This window comes from Pseudophryne corroboree, chromosome 8 (genome assembly GCF_028390025.1).
Source record: "Pseudophryne corroboree isolate aPseCor3 chromosome 8, aPseCor3.hap2, whole genome shotgun sequence".
NCBI lineage: Eukaryota > Metazoa > Chordata > Amphibia > Anura > Myobatrachidae > Pseudophryne > Pseudophryne corroboree.
The window spans coordinates 170015847-170034927 of record NC_086451.1 but is presented as its reverse complement, the minus strand read 5'-3'; the positions used below and the strand labels follow the sequence as shown (position 1 = coordinate 170034927).

The 19081-nt window shown below is 47.2% G+C and overlaps 1 long non-coding RNA gene across 1 annotated transcript in view; it reads right to left on the bottom strand.

Moving 5' to 3' along the window:
- LOC134947585 (uncharacterized) overlaps positions 1–19081 on the bottom strand; it is a 254924-nt gene that overhangs the window by 65005 nt on the left and 170838 nt on the right. The window contains exon 2 of the long non-coding RNA XR_010182638.1: positions 15688–15834. This is a non-coding gene — a long non-coding RNA (uncharacterized LOC134947585). The remainder of the gene's footprint in view (positions 1–15687; positions 15835–19081) is intronic.

Sequence of the window (19081 nt, the reverse complement as noted above, 5' to 3'; positions counted from 1 at the left end):
AAGAACCATGGGGTATAGACGGGATCCGCAGGAGACATGGGCACTTTAAGACTTTCAAAGGGTGTGAACTGTCTCCTCCCTCTATGCCCCTCCTCAGGGCCGAAACTAAGACTAACGGCACCCGGGGCAAGACAGAAATTTTTGCGCCCCCCCCCCCCAAATAAATAAATAAATTATATATATATATATATATATATATATATATATATATGTGGCTGTGTACGTGTGTGTGTGTGTGTGTGTGTGTGTGTGTGTGTGTGTGTGTATATATATATATATATATATATATATATATCTATATATCTATATATATATCTATCATGTGTGTATTACTGGTGTCTGCTGGTCTGAGGGATATCTGTGTTGAATTTGTTTGTTTCTTATTTTTTTTATTTTTATTTTTCTATTTTATTATATATATATATATATATATATCTGTATATATCTGTATATCTGTAGCTGTCACAGTGGTGAAAATGAGCAGTAGTTTGAATGAGCTGCAGGGGTTAACACCAGTCACAGTGAATATGTGTGTGTGTTTTACCTCCGTCTCTCGCTGTCCTGCTTCCATCCATCACTGTGCTGTCGGGCTGAATGCAATGCTGTGTGGGGCCAGAAAAAGGTCAGTAGCTGACCACATTCGTAGCTCGTGCGGGCGGGCAGTATACTTTTTTGGGCTTGCCGCCGCTGCTTAGGAAGGGAAACTAGACGTTACCCTAACTCCCTAGCTCCAGCAGCCGTGGCCAGCTTTCTGCAATGCCTCATGGGATTTGTAGTCTCTATGCTACTGCATAAAGTCTAAGCAGTAGCACACATGACTACAAATCCCATTTTTCTTCAATAGATTCTCTGCTGTGTCAGACCCAGCTGATCCCAGCGCCCTATCAAATCCCGCGCCCGGGTCACAATCCCCCCCTAGCCCCTCCCTAGTTTCGGCTCTGCCCTCCTCCAGACTCCAGTTTTAGAATTGTGCCCAGTGAGACTGGATGCACTACAGGGGAGCTCTACTGAGTTTCTCTGAAAAGACTTATGTTAGTTTTTCTTATTTTCAGGGAGGCTGCTGGCAACAGTCTCCCTGCTTCGTGGAACTTAGGGGAGAGAAGTATGACCAACTTCTAGTGAGTTCAATGGCTCTGCTTCTGGCTGACAGGACACCATTAGCTCCTGAGGGTGCTGATCGCTAGGTACGCCTAGATGCCCACTCCCGTAGCCTGCCATCACCCCCTTACAGAGCCAGAAGTCAGAAGACAGGCGAGTAGCAGAAGAACAGAAGACTTCTTCTCCAGTGACGGCATTCTGAGGTACCACGCAGCGAGCGGAATGCTGTGCGCCATGCTCCCACACAAACACAGGCACTGCAGGGTGCAGGGTGCAGCGTAATTAATTATTTGTTTCTGAGCGGGACAGAAGCGTGCCATTACATCGGCGGGGCTTCTTCCTCACCTCACCAGCACATCTATAGAGCGTAACAAGTCTATCACTATAGAGTTTATTATTTCCCAGACTGTGTACTTTTGGCGCTGGATTGTGAGCTGAAAAATCCTCTCTGTCCCTCTGACAGATTTACTGTAGGTCTATCCCCCATAAGCCGATGTGTCTGTGGGTACTTGGTACATGTGTGTCAACATGTCGGTGGCTGAATGTTTTTCCCAAGAGGAAACTATATTAGGAATGCAGACATATGATGGTGGCCCTGTTGGCACCACCAATAACTGACTGGGTGAAAGTTTCAGTAATATCAGAGTGAGGTTGGATAAATCTGTGTCCCAGACACAGACGTAGAGAAAAGATGTGATGTTCATGGCTATGCTTCTTTTCACTCAGGCCCGCAAAAATGTTACTACACATCGATACTGACTCGGATACTGATTCCTATGTCGGCCATAATATTTCCTGATTAGATCCAATATTGGCAAGGAGCATTCAGTACATGATTGTGGATATTAAGGACATATTAACATCACTGAGGACCCTGCTGTTCCTGACAAAGGGGTATATATGTATGTATATATAGATATATAATGAAAGCTGATGTAATGTTCCTCCATCTCTGTTTGAGAAAGTCTGGGCCAGCTCGACAAGATGGTTTCAAATCCCCAAAAGGTTTCCGGTTGTTTATTCTGTCCGCAGCAGGAAATGAATAAAGTGGGAGTCACCCCCTCTTCTGCACGGGGCCCTGTCACAAATCCAGCGGATCGTATGCAGGAAGCTACATTATTTCTAGTTATGTAACCACGGGTACATTACTTAGACCTGCCATTACATGCGCATGGGTGAGTAGTAGTATTCAAGAATTGGTCGAATACCTCGTCATCCGATATAGATATCTTGGAGAGATGGGATACTCCTTACGTTGGATCATATCAAGGACACTGCAGCATACTTACGACTGCAAGGGATATAGGACTCTTGAGTTCACGGGCAAATTTCATGGCAGTCTCGGATAGGAGGGCATTGTGGATTCACCAAGGGAATGCTGATGCTGACTCCAAGAAGAAAGGGAGTCTCTTCCCTATGAAGGTGAAGCCTTGTTTGGTGACGGCCTAGTTAATTTGATCTCGGCAGCTCCCGCAGGTAAGTCAACCTTCTTGCCCTATGTTCCCTCTCAACGGATGAAGACGCATCATTGTCTAACGCAGTCATTTTGGCCCAATAGATATGCAAGAAGTTAAAGATTCCCCTTTCTTTGCAGGTAGAGGAAGGAAAAGAGGGAAGAGGTCTGTAGCCTCTTCAAGATCACAGGAGCAGAGATCGTCCTCTGCTTCTGCCAAATCCACTGCATGACGCTAGGGCTTTCTTGCAGGAGCCCGCACCAGTGGGGGCACGTCTAAAACACTTCAGTCAGTTCTGGATTAATTTAGACCTGGACTCGTGGGTTTTACAAATAGTGTCACAAGAGTACAAACTGGGGATTGTTCCATTCGGCCTTAGTCAGCAGGGAGAAGGTTTTTTTTCAAGCCTCTTCGTGGTCCCGATGCCGGACGGCTCAGTCAGACCAATCTGAAATCCCTCAATTTCTACCTAAAGAAATTCAATTTCAAGATGGAATCTCTCAGGGTAGGGATCTCCAGTCCGGAGGAAGGAGATTTCATGGTTTTGGTAGACATAAGGATGCCTAATTACATGTTCCCATTTAGCCACTGCATAAAGCTACCTGAGGTTTGCAATTCAGGATTGTCATTACCAATTTCAGACGTTGCCGTTTGGTCTGTCCACGGCTCCGAGGATTTTCACCAGGGTGATGGCGGAAATGATGGTTCTCCTTCGCAAGCAAGGAGTCACAATTATCCCGTACTTGGATGAACTCCTGATAAAGGCGAGATCCAGGGACCAGTTGGTGCAAAACATCTACTCTCCCTGACAGTTCTTCAACAACATGGTTGGCTCCTAAACTTGCCAAAATCGCAGTTGGTCCCAATGACGCGGTTGTTGTTTTTGGGAGTCATACTGGACACAGAAGAGGCTTTCTTCCAGTGGAAAGGCTATGGAGATCCAGAGTCTGGTCAAACAAATTCTAAAACCAGCAAGAGTGTTGATCCATCAATGCATTCTGTTGCTGGGGAAGATGGTTGCGGCCTACGAGGCCATTCAGTTTGGCAGGTTCCATGCCAGAGTGTTCCAGTGGGACCTGTTGGACAAGTGGTCCGGATCCCACCTACACATGCACCGGAGGATAATCCTGTCTTCCAAGACCAGAATCTCACTCCATTGGTGGCTGCACAGTTATCACCTCCTAGAGGGGCGATGGTTCGGGATCCAGGACTGGATCCTAGGGACCACGGATGCAACCCTCCGAGGCTGGGGAGTAGTCACACAGGGGGAAAACATCCAAGGAAGATGGTCAAGTCAGGAAAGTTGTCTCCACATAAATATTCTGGAGTTAAGGGCCATTTAATAACTGCAGACACAGTACGCACTGGGACGGGTGCCCAGCATCCTCTACGGACTAAGAGAAAAGGATTTACCGGTAGGTATTAAAATCCTATTTTCTCTAACGTCCTAGAGGATGCTGGGGACTCCGTAAGGACCATGGGGATAGACAGGCTCCGCAGGAGACATGGGTACTTTAAGAAAGACTTTAGTTCTGGGTGTACACTGGCTCCTCCCTCTATGCCCCTCCTCCAGACCTCAGTTTGAAACTGTGCCCAGTGGAGACTGGGTGCTTTTCAGGAGCTCTCCTGAGCTTTCTGACAGAAAGTATTTTGTTAGGTTTTTAATTTTCAGGGAGCACTGCTGGCAACAGACTCCCTCATCGAGGGACTGAGGGGAGAGAAGCAGCCCTACTCTCAGAGTTGCAAGGTCCTGCTTCTTAGGCTACTGGACACCATTAGCTCCAGAGGGATTGGTACGCAGGATCTCACCATCGCCGTCCGTCCCAGAGCCGCGCCTCCATCCCCCTTGTAGAGCCGGAAGATAGAAGCCGGGTGAGTATGAGAAGAAAAGAAGACTTCAGAGGTGGCAAAAGACTTCATGATCTTCACTGAAGTAACGCACAGCACTGCAGCTGTGCGCCATTGCTCCCATACACCTCACACACTCCAGTCACTGTAAGGGTGCAGGGCGCAGGGGGGGGGGGGCACCTGGGCAGCAATATAAACCTCTTTTTGGCAAAACTATAACACATATACAGCTGGGCACTGTATATATGTATGAGCCCCCACCAATTTTACAGTTTAAGCGGGACAGAAGCCCGCCGCCGAGGGTGCGGGGCTTCTCCCTCAGCACTCACCAGCGCCATTTTTTCTTCACAGCACCGCTGAGAGGAAGCTCCCCGGACTCTCCCCTGCTTATACCATAGTAGACAAGAGAGTTGTAAAGAGGGGGGGGGGCACATAATTCGGCGCAAATTACATACAGCAGTACTACTGGGCAAACATTAAGTTACTGTGTATTCCTGGGTTATATAGCGCTGGGGTGTGTGCTGGCATACTCTCTCTCTGTCTCTCCAAAGGGCCTTGTGGGGAAACGGTCTTCAGAAAAAGCATTCCCTGTGTTTGTGGTGTGTCGGTACACGTGTGTCGACATGTCTGAGGAAGAAGGCTATATTAGAGAGGAGCAGGAGCAAATGAATGTGGTGTCTCCACCGACAGCTGATTGGATGGATATGTGGAATGTTTTAAATGCTAGTGTAAACTCATTGCACAAAAGATTAGACAAGGCTGAAGCTTTGGGACAGTCAGGGTCTCAACCCATGCCTGATCCTATGTTGCAGGGACTGTCAGGGTCTCATAAGCGCCCACTATCCCAGATTGTTGACACAGATACCGACACGGATTCTGACTCCAGTGTCGATTATGATGATGCAAAGTTACAGCCAAAATTGGCAAAATCCATTCGATATATGATTATGGCAATAAAAGATGTTTTGCACATCAGAGAGGAACCCCCTGTCCCTGACAAGAGGGTACATATGTACAAGGGAAAAAAGCCTGAGGTAACCTTTGAGGGGGTCACACGAGCTGAACGAGTTATGTGAAAAAGCTTGGGAATCTCCAGATAAAAGACTGCAGATTTCCAAAAGGATTCTTATGGCGTATCCTTTCCCATCAATGGATAGGTTACGATGGGAATCCTCCCCTAGGGTGGACAAAGCATTAACACGCTTATCCAAGAAGGTAGCCCTCCCGTCCCAGTATACGGCTACCCTCAAAGAGTCTGCTGACCGCAAACAGGAGATTACCCTGAAGTCCATTTATACACATTCAGGTACCTTACTCAGACCGGCAATTGCGTCGGCCTGGGTGTGTAGTGCTGTAGCGGCATGGACGGTTACCTTATCTGAGGGGATGGATACCATAGATAAGGATACTATTTTATTGACCCTGGGGCATATAAGAGATGCTGTCCTATATATGTGTGTATGCAAACTACAGGTGGTGCTGCAGGGCTCACACCCTTTTACTTGTCTTGTAGAGCAACTCTGGAGCTGTTACTGGGTCCAGCTGCTGCAAGAAATCAGCTTGAATGCTTCAGGGGCTGGGGCATGGCCAACATGAGCTTACACTGATGGGGGGTGGGGGTGTATAAAGCGATTTAGGTGTCATCCAAGCGCAACCCCACAAAGGCCGCCATGCCCTGCGTGACCCTTTTCTCTTTTCATATGCAGACGAGGGTTGCAGCCAACTATGCCCACTGCTTGGATGACATCACCATATGCAAATCCATCTGCTGCAGGCCTTCCCCCAGGAATGCTTGCACTAGTTGTTGCATTTGGTTTGTTGTTTGGTGGTGCTTCAGTATTAGGCAGCCTTCTGCCCTCCCACATTCGTCTGAAAATGTGTTCTCCCTGCAGTTGTTGTCCCCAGATGAGAGTTCCCTTGTGCTGCCTCAGTTGAATCTCCTTAACTTGACAGGGGTGTGCCCGAGCAGCCGCCCTCCACAGCCCTATCCCAACACATACTTATCTTGCATATGAGATCTCTTGATCATGAAGATAGTTCTCACAGGGTGAGGTTCATCCATTACATTTTAAAGTAGGAAGGTACAAATTACATATATGTGCTGGATTCAAATGTTTTCCCCCCTTCCTTTCTCAATTGTGCCCATCAGCAGCTATTCTAATGTTGCTGCCAATGGGTGTGACACATTCATTTCTTCTGTGGGGTACACTGGACTCCACAAGGATTCACATTGGGGTGTAGAGTAGGATCTTGATCTGAGGCACCAACAGGCTCAAAGCTTTTGACTGTTCCCAAGATGCTCAGCGCCCCCTGCTCTATAACCTCGCTTCCATGAACAGGGAGCTCAGTTTGTAGTTGGTGCCTTCAGTAGCAGGCCACTTAACAGGGGGCTGCCTCAGGCAGCCTATTCTTAGCTATTAATTTTGGCAAGAAAAGAAGAACTTTTTTTATAAGAATCTACAAGGGCTGCAGCAGGCTAGGTCTAATAGACTTCTTTACTGCAGCTCCATCACTCCCAGTGGCGCAGTATACTCCCGTGCCCCGGTTGCTGGGTCACTGCAGCGGAGGCTCCGGTTTCTTCCTAAGGTCAGTCACACACACACCACCCTCCGGGATCACTAGGCCGCTGATGGGGGCGGGCCGTGTGCGCACTGGCGTGGACACTGATTACTGGGCAGCCGCTCCACTAGCCACCAGGGACAGTTAAGGAGCACAGCTCTGGGGTTTTTTCTCCTATATTAACCCCATTTTGTACTACCCGCAGTGCATTGTGATAGGTAATGGGGCCTGATTCAGGTTGGATCGCAATCCAACTGCAAAAACTGCTAAGAGCATACGCATCCGCCTGCATTTTCTGCGGCAACCCGCAGATAATGCGATCGCCTCTGCCTGTGAATCGGTGAAGGGGGGGGGGGGGGAGGGGGGTCAACAACACTCCATTTCCAAGTCGGAGATGGAGCGGTGCGGGGGCACGGTTTCAAAATGGGGTCGGCAACGGAGAAACAGGAGGTGTGGTCAGAGCAGCTGCATGACATCACATGGGCCGGACTCTGCCAGTGGAGCCCCAGCGTCATGAGGTAGATTTTGTAGAGGCCGGGGAGGACTTCTGTTCCTGGGAACTAGCTGTGTTGTGCAGCTTTATTCCTCTGCCCCTACCTCTGGCAAGAAAGGACGCACCTCGCACTTTCTTGTTTCTTTGTGACCGAAAGGACTGCATTTGATAATGCGGAGCTTTCTTATGCTGTGAGGGAACATAAGGTAAAAATTTGATTTTCCAACTGTAGCTGTACGTGTTAATGCTTTGTCCATCCTAGGGGAGGATTTCCATCGTAACCTATCCGTTGATGGAAAAGGATACGCCATAAGAATCCTTTTGGAAATCTGCAGTCTTTTATCTGGAGATTCCCAAGCTTTTTCACATAACTCGTTCAGCTCGTGTGACCCCCTCAAAGGTTACCTCAGGCTTCTTTCCCTTGTACATATGTACCCTCTTATCAGGGACAGGGGGTTCCTCTGTGATGTGCAAAACATCTTTTATTGCCATAATCATATATCGAATGGATTTTGCCAATTTTAGCTGTAACTTTGCATCATCGTAATCGACACTGGAGTCAGAATCCATGTCGGTATCTGTGTCAACAATCTGGGATAGTGGGCGCTTATGAGACCCTGACAGTCCCTGCAACATAGGATCAGGCATGGGTTGAGACCCTGACTGTCCCAAAGCTTCAGCCTTGTCTAATCTTTTGTACAATGAGTTTACACTAGCATTTAAAGCATTCCACATATCCATCCAATCAGGTGTCAGCGGAGACACCACATTCATTTGCTCCCGCTCCTCTCTAATATAGCCTTCTTCCTCAGACATGTCGACACACGTGTACCGACACACCACACACACAGGGAATGCTTTTTCTGGAGACAGTTTCCCCACAAGGCCCTTTGGAGAGACAGAGAGAGAGTATGCCAGCACACACCCCAGCGCTATATAACCCAGGAATAACACAGTAACTTAATGTTTGTCCAGTAGCGCTGCTGTATGTAATTTGCGCCGAATTTTGTGCCCCCCCCCTCTTTTCAACCATCTTCTCTACCGTGGTATAAGCAGGGGAGAGTCCGGGGAGCTTCCTCTCAGCGGTGCTGTGGAGAAAAAATGGCGCTGGTGAGAGCTGAGGGAGAAGCCCCGCCCCCTCAGCGGCGGGCTTCTGTCCCGCTTAAACTGTAAAATTGGCGGGGGCTCATACATATATACAGTGCCCAGCTGTATATATATATATGTTATATTTTTGCCAAAAAGAGGTTTATATTGCAGCCCAGGGTGCCCCCCCTGCGCCCTGCACCCTTACAGTGACCGGAGTATGTGAGGTGTATGGGAGCAATGGCGCACAGCTGCAGTGCTGTGCGTTACCTCAGTGAAGATCATGAACTCTGCGGAGCCCGTCTATCCCCATGGTCCTTACGGAGTCCCCAGCATCCTCTAGGACGTTAGAGAAACTAGGATTTTAATACCTACCGGTAAATCCTTTTCTCTTAGTCTGTAGAGGATGCTGGGCACCGTCCCAGTGTGTACTGTGTTTGCAGTTATTAAATGGCCCTTAACTCCAGAACATTTATGTGGAGACAACTTTCCTGACTTGACCATCTTCCTTGGACGTTTTCCCCCTGTGTGACTGCTCCCCAGCCTCGGAGGGTTGCATCTGTGGTCCCTAGGATCCAGTGCTGGATCCCGAACCATCGCCCCTCTAGGAGGTGAGAACTGTGCAGCCACCAATGGAGTGAGATTCTGGTCTTGGAAGACAGGATTATCCTCCGGTGCATGTGTAGGTGGGATCCGGACCACTTGTCCAACAGGTCCCACTGGAACACTCTGGCATGGAACCTGCCAAACTGAATGGCCTCGTAGGCCGCAACCATCTTCCCCAGCAATTGAATGCATTGATGGATTAACACTCTTGCTGGTTTCAGAATTTGTTTGACCAGACTCTGGATCTCCATAGCCTTTCCCCTGGAAGAAAACCTCTTCTGTGTCCAGCATGACTCCCAAAAACAACTACCGCGTCATTGGGACCAACTGCGATTTTGGCAAGTGTAGGAGCCAACCATGTTGTTGAAGAACTGTCAGGGAGAGTGCAATGTTTTGCACCAACTGGTCCCTGGATCTCGCCTTTATCAGGAGATCATCCAAGTACGGGATAATTGTGACTCCTTGCTTGCGAAGGAGAACCATCATTTCCGCCATCACCCTGGTGAAAATCCTCGGAGCCGTGGACAGACCAAACGGCAATGTCTGAAATTGGTAATGACAATCCTGAATTGCAAACCTTAGGTAGCTTGATGCAGTGGCTAAATGGGAACATGTAATTAGGCATCCTTTATGTCTACCAAAACCATGAAATCTCTTTCCTCCGGACTGGAGATCACTACCCTGAGAGATTCCATCTTGAAATTGAATTTCTTTAGGAAGAAATTGAGGGATTTCAGATTTTAGATTGGTCTGACTGAGCCGTCCGGCTTCGGGACCACGAAGAGGCTTGAATAAAAACCTTCTCCCTGCTGACTAAGGCCAATTTGAACAATCGGTGAGGGGGAACGTCTTGAAACCCCAGTTTGTACCCTTGGGACACTATTTGTAAAACCCACGAGTCCAGGTCCGAATGAATCCAGAACTGACTGAAGAGTTTTAGACGTGCCCCCACTGGTGTGGGCTCCTGCAAGAAAGCCCCAGCGTCATGCAGTGGATTTGGCAGAAGCAGAGGACAATCTCTGCTCCTGCGATCTTGAAGAGGCTACAGACCTCTTCCTTCTCCTTCCTCTACCTGCAAAGAAAGGGGAATCTTAACTTCTTGCATATCTATTGGGCCAAAATGACTGCGGTAGATAATGATGCATCTTCATCCGTTGAGAGGGAACATAGGGCAAGAAGGTTGACTTACCTGCGGGAGCTGCCGAGATCAAATTAACTAGGCAGTCGCCAAACAAGGCTTCACCTTCATAGGGAAGAGACTCCCTTTCTTCTTGGAGTCAGCATCAGCATTCCCTTGATGAATCCACAATGCCCTCCTATACGAGACTGCCATGAAATTGGCCCGTGAACTCAAGAGTCCTATATCCCTTGCAGTCGTAAGTATGCTGCAGTGTCAACAGGCCAACTAAACCCTCCCCCCTCCTTTTACCCCATCACTTTGTCCAGTCCCTGTGGTCCATACTGTATTGCCATTATTATGCATGTTGCTGTGCTGGCCCTTTTCTGAATGTCCCTGCCACCGCCACCGAAGAGCTGGATAGCCCAGTATGAAAACCACCTGCCGGCCTCACTGACGGTCCGAGTCAAAGGCTCCATTTTTTTTTTTAAAGATCCCTCTGCCAAGTTAAGGGGGGCTTAAGGGGGCCCCAGAGATATCAGTGTACTGGGGCCCAAGATTTCTGTTGCTGGCCCTGACCCTCAGGGGCGTATCTACCCCTTGGCCAGGATGTCACTTGCCAGGAGCACCATCCAGGTTTCAGTTGGGGGATTAGAGTTCATACAGTAATTAAATGTTTTCATATTGAGAACTACATCTCCCAGCATATACAGTGTGCTGGGGATGCTAACAAGCTTTATTTAAAAGTTTAAAAAACATTGCTTTTATAATTGCAATGGTTAAAAAGGGAGAGCTATAAATCAATTTATCAGTGAATGATCGCAGTTTGAGCCGTTACATTTTACTGAACCACCTATCCCTCCACACTCACTACCTGTCCTCAGGATACATTTACCATCCTGGCAGACGGTATACCGGCGGTCATTTGACCGATGTTGGAATCCTGACACCACTTGGGAGACTGGTGCCGGCACACAGACAGCCAACATCCCGAAGGTGAGTATTGGAGGGAGGGTTAGGAGTCGGACCAGGGGAGGTGGTGTAAGGGAAGGCACTAGGAGGGGGGGGGGGGGATAGCCCTAGCTGCCACCCCCTGAGGGTTAGCCCTATCCGCCACCCCCCCAGAGGGTTAGTATTAGGATTGGGGATCATGTGACCTCTGGAATCCCGAGCGCCGGATGCCATACCCAACCCCCTTTACTTTTTCAGGCATTTCTATCTCTCCTCTCTCTATGGTGTTCCAATTGCCCACTTTCCCTTGTGCTTTACTCTCTCTCTCTCTCTCTCTCTCTCCTTTGTTTAGAGCATCAGTTTCTGTAGTCCACTTATACCCTTATTTTTTCCAGTGTTTCACTAACTCTCTGATGTAATGAGGATGTATGGTCTAGAGGTATCAGTAATGCATTGTACTGTATAGAAGCGTCAGGGATGTGGCGTAGGGAATAGAGGCGTCAGGGATGTGGCGTAGGGAATAGAGGCGTCAGGGATGTGGCGTAGGGAATAGAGGCGTCAGGGATGTGGCGTAGGGAATAGAGGCGTCAGGGATGTGGCGTAGGGAATAGAGGCGTCAGGGATGTGGCGTAGGGAATAGAGGCATCAGGGATGTGGCGTAGGGAATAGAGGTGTCAGGGATGTGGCGTAGGGAATAGAGGCATCAGGGATGTACTAGCAGGTATATAGAGGTCAGTGTACTGTAAAGAGGGGTCAGTAATGCAGTGATGGTTATAGAAAGGTCAGTGATGTAGTGTAGGGTATAGAGGGGTCAGTTATGTAGTGTGGGGTAAAGAGGGGTCAGTAAAGATACTAAGCTGAAGTACTTAGAACACTTCTTGAATTAAGACACAAGCTGCAAGAAAAAGTATGCAATATGGGTGAAAAGGCAAATGTCAGAGGTCTGATACAAGTGACCAGCTCCATACCTTGCACCACATAGCGTTATGTTAAACTGGGATATGTTCTTTTTTGGTGTGTGGGTGTGTGTGGGTGTGGGTGGGTGTGGGTGTGGGTGTGGGTGTGGGTGCCAAAGGCTGCCTGCCTTATTGCTCCTCCCCCATCCGGCTCCCAAGCACCTCTGCTGCCCAGTGATCCAGGAGCCTGCTGCTAGGAAGAAGTGGCCGAGCTTCAGCAAGCGAGTCTGGAAACTGGCGGAGGAAGTCATGATAACCAGATAATGGGGAGTGGAGAGCCAGTTCCAAGGTAATACTTTATACAGCTGGTTGAGATCCTGGTCGGTGGATATGGATTCCAAGAAAACCCTGGAGGTGCTTCCTTTCAAGGGAGACACTCTCTTTGGAGAAGACCTCAATAAGATTGTAGCTGATCTGGCTACTGCTAAAACAACTTGCCTACCTAGTATGACTCCTACCACGCAGAAGGCTAAAAGTACTTTTCCTGGGCCCTTTCATCCTCCAGGTAAAGCGTACCCATGGTCAGGCATACCCAAAGCAAGCTCATGCTTCCAGACCTGCCAAGCCCAGACTGAAGCAAGCCTGGGCTGCCCGTCAGCCTGCTTCCAAAACGGACAAGCCTGCCGCATGACGGGGCGGGCCTCCCTCTGGGGGATCCCAGGGTGGGGGGCCCGACTTCTAGGTTTGGCATAGAAAGGTATAATTCTAAGATAGAGAATTCTATTTGGAGCTCACCTTGTACTTTGTTAAGAAATAATCAGCATTGTGGCTGAGCAGATACATGTAGTGTGTGGCTGCAAACTGCATGGATCTGCTGCGTTGCAATGCTGATACTTTTTTTTTTTCAAAGTACCAATAGCTTCATATAATGTTCACAATTTTTATGCAGGATCAAATAGCTCAATGGGTAGGGTGTTTGATTAGAATTCAACAGGTTATAGGTTTGAATCCTGGGTATTGTAGTTTGAGATGTGTTATTTAATAAAGCATGTTATTCTGACTGCCGGCATCCTATCACCTGGGATATCATACTAAATAAATGGAGTTGATCAATTTTTTTTTTTTTTTTATTAAACTAGGGACAATTTCCAGATACTTTTATTTATAACTGAGATTGCCCCCTGGAACTTCACATCAGTTGACAACTATGCATGAGTGGGCAGTGCTTGCCCTGGATCTGCCCACCCATTTGTGTGCCATCATAAAAGAAAGCATAACTGACAGTTATCCTGGGCGTACACTACACAATTATCTGTCAGGCTATCTATCCAGTCTAGATGGATGGAATAAAAATCTGGTAATGTATAGGAGCAAATGTCGATTAACCATTTGCTCCCAAACACTAGAAAAGTGGTCAAAAACGGTCATTACACAAATTGGTTAAACCCAAAATTTAACCAATTTGTTTAGGGGACCATTTTTGTCCATTTTCTAGTGTTTGAGAGTAAATCGTTGATGGTCATTTGCTCACATAGATAACCGGATTTCTATTCCAATCAGCCAGTGTTGGAGAGATGGTCTGCCAGATTACATAATGCATACCAGAGCCATAACTAGACTTTTTAGTGCCCTGTGACAGAGAATTATATGCCCCCCCCCCCCACTATTTTTGCAATATGGACAAAAGGCGCATGCCTCGTGGGGAAGGGGCACAACAAGATTGGTCTCAGAGAAAGCACATGAGATATGAAGATATATCTAGTATACTTGACACTCAATGGTTTGTGGTATTGCCGGGGGGCCCTCCTTAGATGCATATACAGTCACACATGGCTTGCTTGTGCAAATGGCATATCAGCAGTCAGCACTAACTGGTGACATGCCATTTGTACAAGTAAGCCATGTGTGACTAATATATAAACACACTTTATTAAATAACACCTCAAACTACCATACCCAGGATTCAAACCTATAACCTGTTGAATTCTAATCAAACACCCTACCCATTGAGCTACTTGATCCTGCATAAAAATTGTGAACATTATATGAAGCTATTGGTACTTTGCAAAAAAATATTATTAGCATTGCAACTCAGCAGATCAATGCAGTGTGCAGCCACACACTCCATATATCTGCTCAGCCACAATGCTGATTATTTCTTCACAAAGTACAAGGTGAGCTCCAAATAGAATTCTCTAGCTTAGATTATACCTTTCTATGCAAGGGTAAATAGCTCAATTGTTTGACTGCAATGCCACAGGAAATGGTTTGGATCCAAGACAGTGTGACTGAATAATAAAGAAACCTTAAGATGAGTTCATGAATGTTGTATAAGTATTAGTGAGAGAAGGGGTCAGGAGCATGCTAGGCTGCAAAAAATAAGGTAGGCTGCAAGTGAAAGTAATGATCTCCTATATATTTTCCCAGATCTGTCACTCTGTGTGGCTAACTCTGGGGGAAGTCACAGCAATGGGCGGAGACGGCATCTGCAGGACGATACACCAGTGCCAGCAGCAGACCGTAACAAAGTGACAGATTAGGGAGAATATATAGGAGGTAGGGAGGTGGCCATGGTACATGGCTGACCAAGGGACACTAGCTCATGTACCCCTTTACCACTGAGGCTAGCCACCAAGGATGGACCTGTCACCAGTGCACATGCAATAACCTCTTCTGCTGCCCTCTTTGCAACTCAGATTGCCCAGTGCTCCCCTTCGCTAACAGTCCACAAAGTTCCCCCATCTCACGATCTGCCTCCTCACCGCCACTTTCATCTCTACAGCACACGCGCATATCATACAAGATCCCATCATGCGTACGTAGGTCTGAAATGCCAGAGGGAGGTTGGGGGGAGATTGGCATGCGCCAGCAACACCACACAGCTCACTGTGACCACAGTGGAGAGGCGCTGCAACAGGACAATACACCAACCTCGGAGCAAGGAACTGCGTCGGTCAGGAGGAGAACTATTTCAATAGCATAAAAAGGTTAGTGCGTCCCACCCTATGGACACCAGACTCATCAAGTCACTGTTGCCAGAGTCTCATACAATGACTCTGAACCTCTAAGCACACTATTTGACTGTCCACACCCTGCTGTGCCTATTACCCATCTCCTCCACCACCCTCAACACTGACCCACACATCATTCACCCACAAAGATACAATAAAGGTAGTTTGGATAAATTAGCTAAATGAAATGGATTTAACCAATTTATCTAAATGACCATTTTTGGATGTTTTCCAGTGTTTGTGAGCAAATGGTCAATTGTCATTTGCTGCCACATATTAGCATAATTTTGTTTCAACTAGAAAAAAAAAATTGGACAGATAATCTAAGTGTGGATCCAGTTTAAAGGTCCGTATTCACGGCCCGATTTTGGGGAGAGATGTGTGCTGAGCGAACTGCTCAGCACACATCTCTCCCCCCGCTCAGCACAGCGTGATGTGTACTGAGCGTACGGGGGGTGGGGGGCGCTCATTTCACCCCCTGTGTAGGGCATTCTGTGTGTATCCAGCTTAACAGGTGTGAGCATCATACAACTACTGACTTGCGAGTAACTATACAGCAGCTCCATACCTTGTGACTTGAAGAAACACCAGTTAACCCCGGGAATGCTGCAGTCAAAGCAACAATTCCTCTTCTTACATTCCGCTGCACTTATTGTGGGGTAGCCGCAATCCCTTCTGCTGTACGGTTCCACATTACATTGTTTCTTGTCACTTCCTGTTGATGCAGTAAGGAAACATCCAGGAATTACAGCAGCTTAGTTTTTTTTTTTTTTTTTAACTGGTGCAATTTAGCTAAAACAGCTAACAGGAAATTTCCACTTAAATGGTATTTTCTAATATTATCTGACCATGACTAAGAATAAAGGATACACAAGATAAACTCTTATAGCTATGGACCTTATCCATGTTTAAGCTCCATCAAATCTGTAATCAATAGCACTACATGCTCCCACTCTACCACTGTACTGTATACTCTACCTGTGTTTTTAAGGTAAAAACACCATTTAACCCCAGTGACACTTGAATTAAAGCAGCAGCCTCTATAATAGCATTCTTTAGCATTAATCCCAGGAAATCTGCAATCTTCACGCTCTTTGATAGCCACGCTACATTGCTGTTTACTTGGATGGAGCAGAGAGCACAACATCAGGACATAGGAAATATTACAATGCATGATAAGAAAGGTGTGAGCTCTACAGCAAGGCCTCTAACCCTTTGCCAGTGCCAAATACATAGGGCTTAACTCAGATCTGATCACAGCAGCAAATTTATTAGCTAAAACCATGTACACTGCAGGGGGAGGGGTGTATAATATGTGCAGAGAGAGTTAGATTTTGGTGCGGTGTGTTCAAACTGAAATCTAAATTGCAGTGTAAACACAAAACAGCCAGTATTTACCCTGCACACAAACAATATAACCCACCTAAATCTCTCTGCAAATGTTATATCTGCCCCCCCCCCCCATTCCTGCAGTGCACATGGTTTTGCCCACTAGCTAAGAAATTTGCTGCATCTGGGAATTACAGCATCTTAATATTTCTTTTTACAGAAGGTTCAGCAAATTAAATTATTTAGTGAAATACTGTAATCATAACAGTTACAGGGATATTGTAGGTAGATTTATTGTCAGTGGATAAATGTAAAAATTAAACCCTTAGGCATAGTTCCCAAATGCTGTCATTGCAATCCAGATTTTAAGGATATCATGCTTGAGCACAGGTGACTTAATTAGAACTTCGGTCAATGTGAATTAACCATTGGACTCAACCATGGTTATCCTTAAAACCCAGGGGTCTATTTAAGATCGATCTTAATCGATGTTGGGCTTCCAGGTTGAAAAAAAAACACACATTTACTAACATTTTAAAATTTATATAAAAAATCATCTGTTCGTAAATGCAGTGCACATGGTTTTGCCCAACTGCTAACAAAAATCCTGCTGCGATCAACTCAGAATTACCCCCCATGGCCCTCATTCCGAGTTGTTCGCTCGCAAGCTGCTTTTAGCAGCATTGCACACGCTAAGCCGCCGCCTACTGGGAGTGAATCTTAGCATCTTAAAATTGCGAACGAAAGATTTGCATTATTGCGATAAGACATCTCTGTGCAGTTTCTGAGTAGCTCGAGACTTACTCTGCCAGTGCGATCAGTTCAGTGCTTGTCGTTCCTGGTTTGACGTCACAAACACACCCAGCGTTCGCCCAGACACTCCTCCGTTTCTCCAGCCATTACCGCGTTTTTCCCAGAAACGGTAGCATTTTTTCCCACACGCCCCTAAAACGGTCTGTTTCCGCCCAGAAACACCCACTTCCTGTCAATCACAATACGATCACCAGAACGATGAAAAAACCGTGAGTAATATTCCTAACTGCATAGCAAATTTACTTGGCGCAGTAGCAGTGCGAACATTGCGCATGCGCATTAAGCGGAAAATCGCTGCGATGCGAAGAAAATTACCGAGCGAACAACTCGGAATGACCACCTATGTTCACTGCAGGGAAGGCAGATTTAACATGTGCAGAGAGAGTTAGATTTGGGTGTGGTGTGTTCAATCTGCAATCTAATTTGCAGTGTAAAAATAAAGCAGTCAGTATTTACCCTGCACAGAAACAAAATAACTCACCCAAATCTAACTCTTTCTGCACATGTTATATCTGCCTCCCCTGCAGTACACATGGTTTTGCCCAACTGCAAACAAAATTCCTGCTGCGATCAACTTGGAATTACCCCCATCGAATTACCCCCATTTTCACACTGCTCGTGTATATAAGACATAGTTTGGATCGTAATACGCGTTCCAACCGCAAAAACTATGAAGAGGATGGGGGCATATACGCAGGGTCCATCCTGTGCGTGTGCCTACATTTTCTCCGGGTGCCCCGCAGAAAATGCGAATGCCTCTGCCTGTCAATCAGTAGAGGGCGTACCTTCGCAGGTATATCGCGATCATGAGCCATGTCTCCCATTTTTGTCATTATAGGTGCTCTGTGAGCTGCCGGCCATGCCCCAGCCCCTCTGTCTCCCGTGAATAGACATTGAGGCTTATTCAGACCAGATCGCTTCAATTTATTTTCACCCAGCGGGCAATCAGGTCTGCACTGCACATGCGTATGCGCCACAATGCGTAAGTGCGACGGTCCGGAGATCACAAGAAGATTGACAAGAAGAGGGTGTTTGTGTGGGTGGCAACTGAATGTTTCTAGGGAGTGTCCGGAAAAACACTGGAGGGACCCGGCGTTTTGTGGGAGGATTTGTGACGTCACCTCAATGGCTGAGTAAGTGCTGAGCTGTGCAGCTCTTGTGCACATGTGATCACACACCTGCACAGCAAATTTTCCCTTCCGCTGTAGGCGGCAACTACCTGATTACAGGGATGCAAAAAACACACCCTAGCGATCAGGTCTGAATTACCCACAATGTGCATATTTGCAGAGCAACAAGCTACAGGGAGCCTTCCACCCCCCCCCCCCCTTCCCCATGACTATGGGACACTGCGGCTCCCACAGGGGGGGGGGGGTTGTTTGGGTTAGCTGGACATTCCCAAAAAAAGTGACTGTCCTGCAAAAATTGGGTTAGTTGGGAGGTATGTTCAAATACATTTATTGTTTTGCATGCAGGGTAAATACTGGCTTCTTTGACATTTAGCCACAAATGCTGTACAGCTGAATTACAGTATTACACTGCAATTAACAGTTATGCTAGGACATTCCCCCTCCCAAATCTACCTCTCTCTGCATGTTACATCTGTCCCACAGTGGCGTGCGGTGAGGTCAGTGGCTAGTGAGGCACTACAGCCATAATTTCCGCCGAATCCTGCCGATGACCCTTAGCCAATGCCCGCTACTGCCTCTGAGCCGATACCCGCTGCCACCGCCAATGGCTTACAAACTCTCCCACAATCAACTGACCCAGCCCTCCACCACTAATTTCTATCTCAGTCCGATGCCGCCAATGCCCGCTGC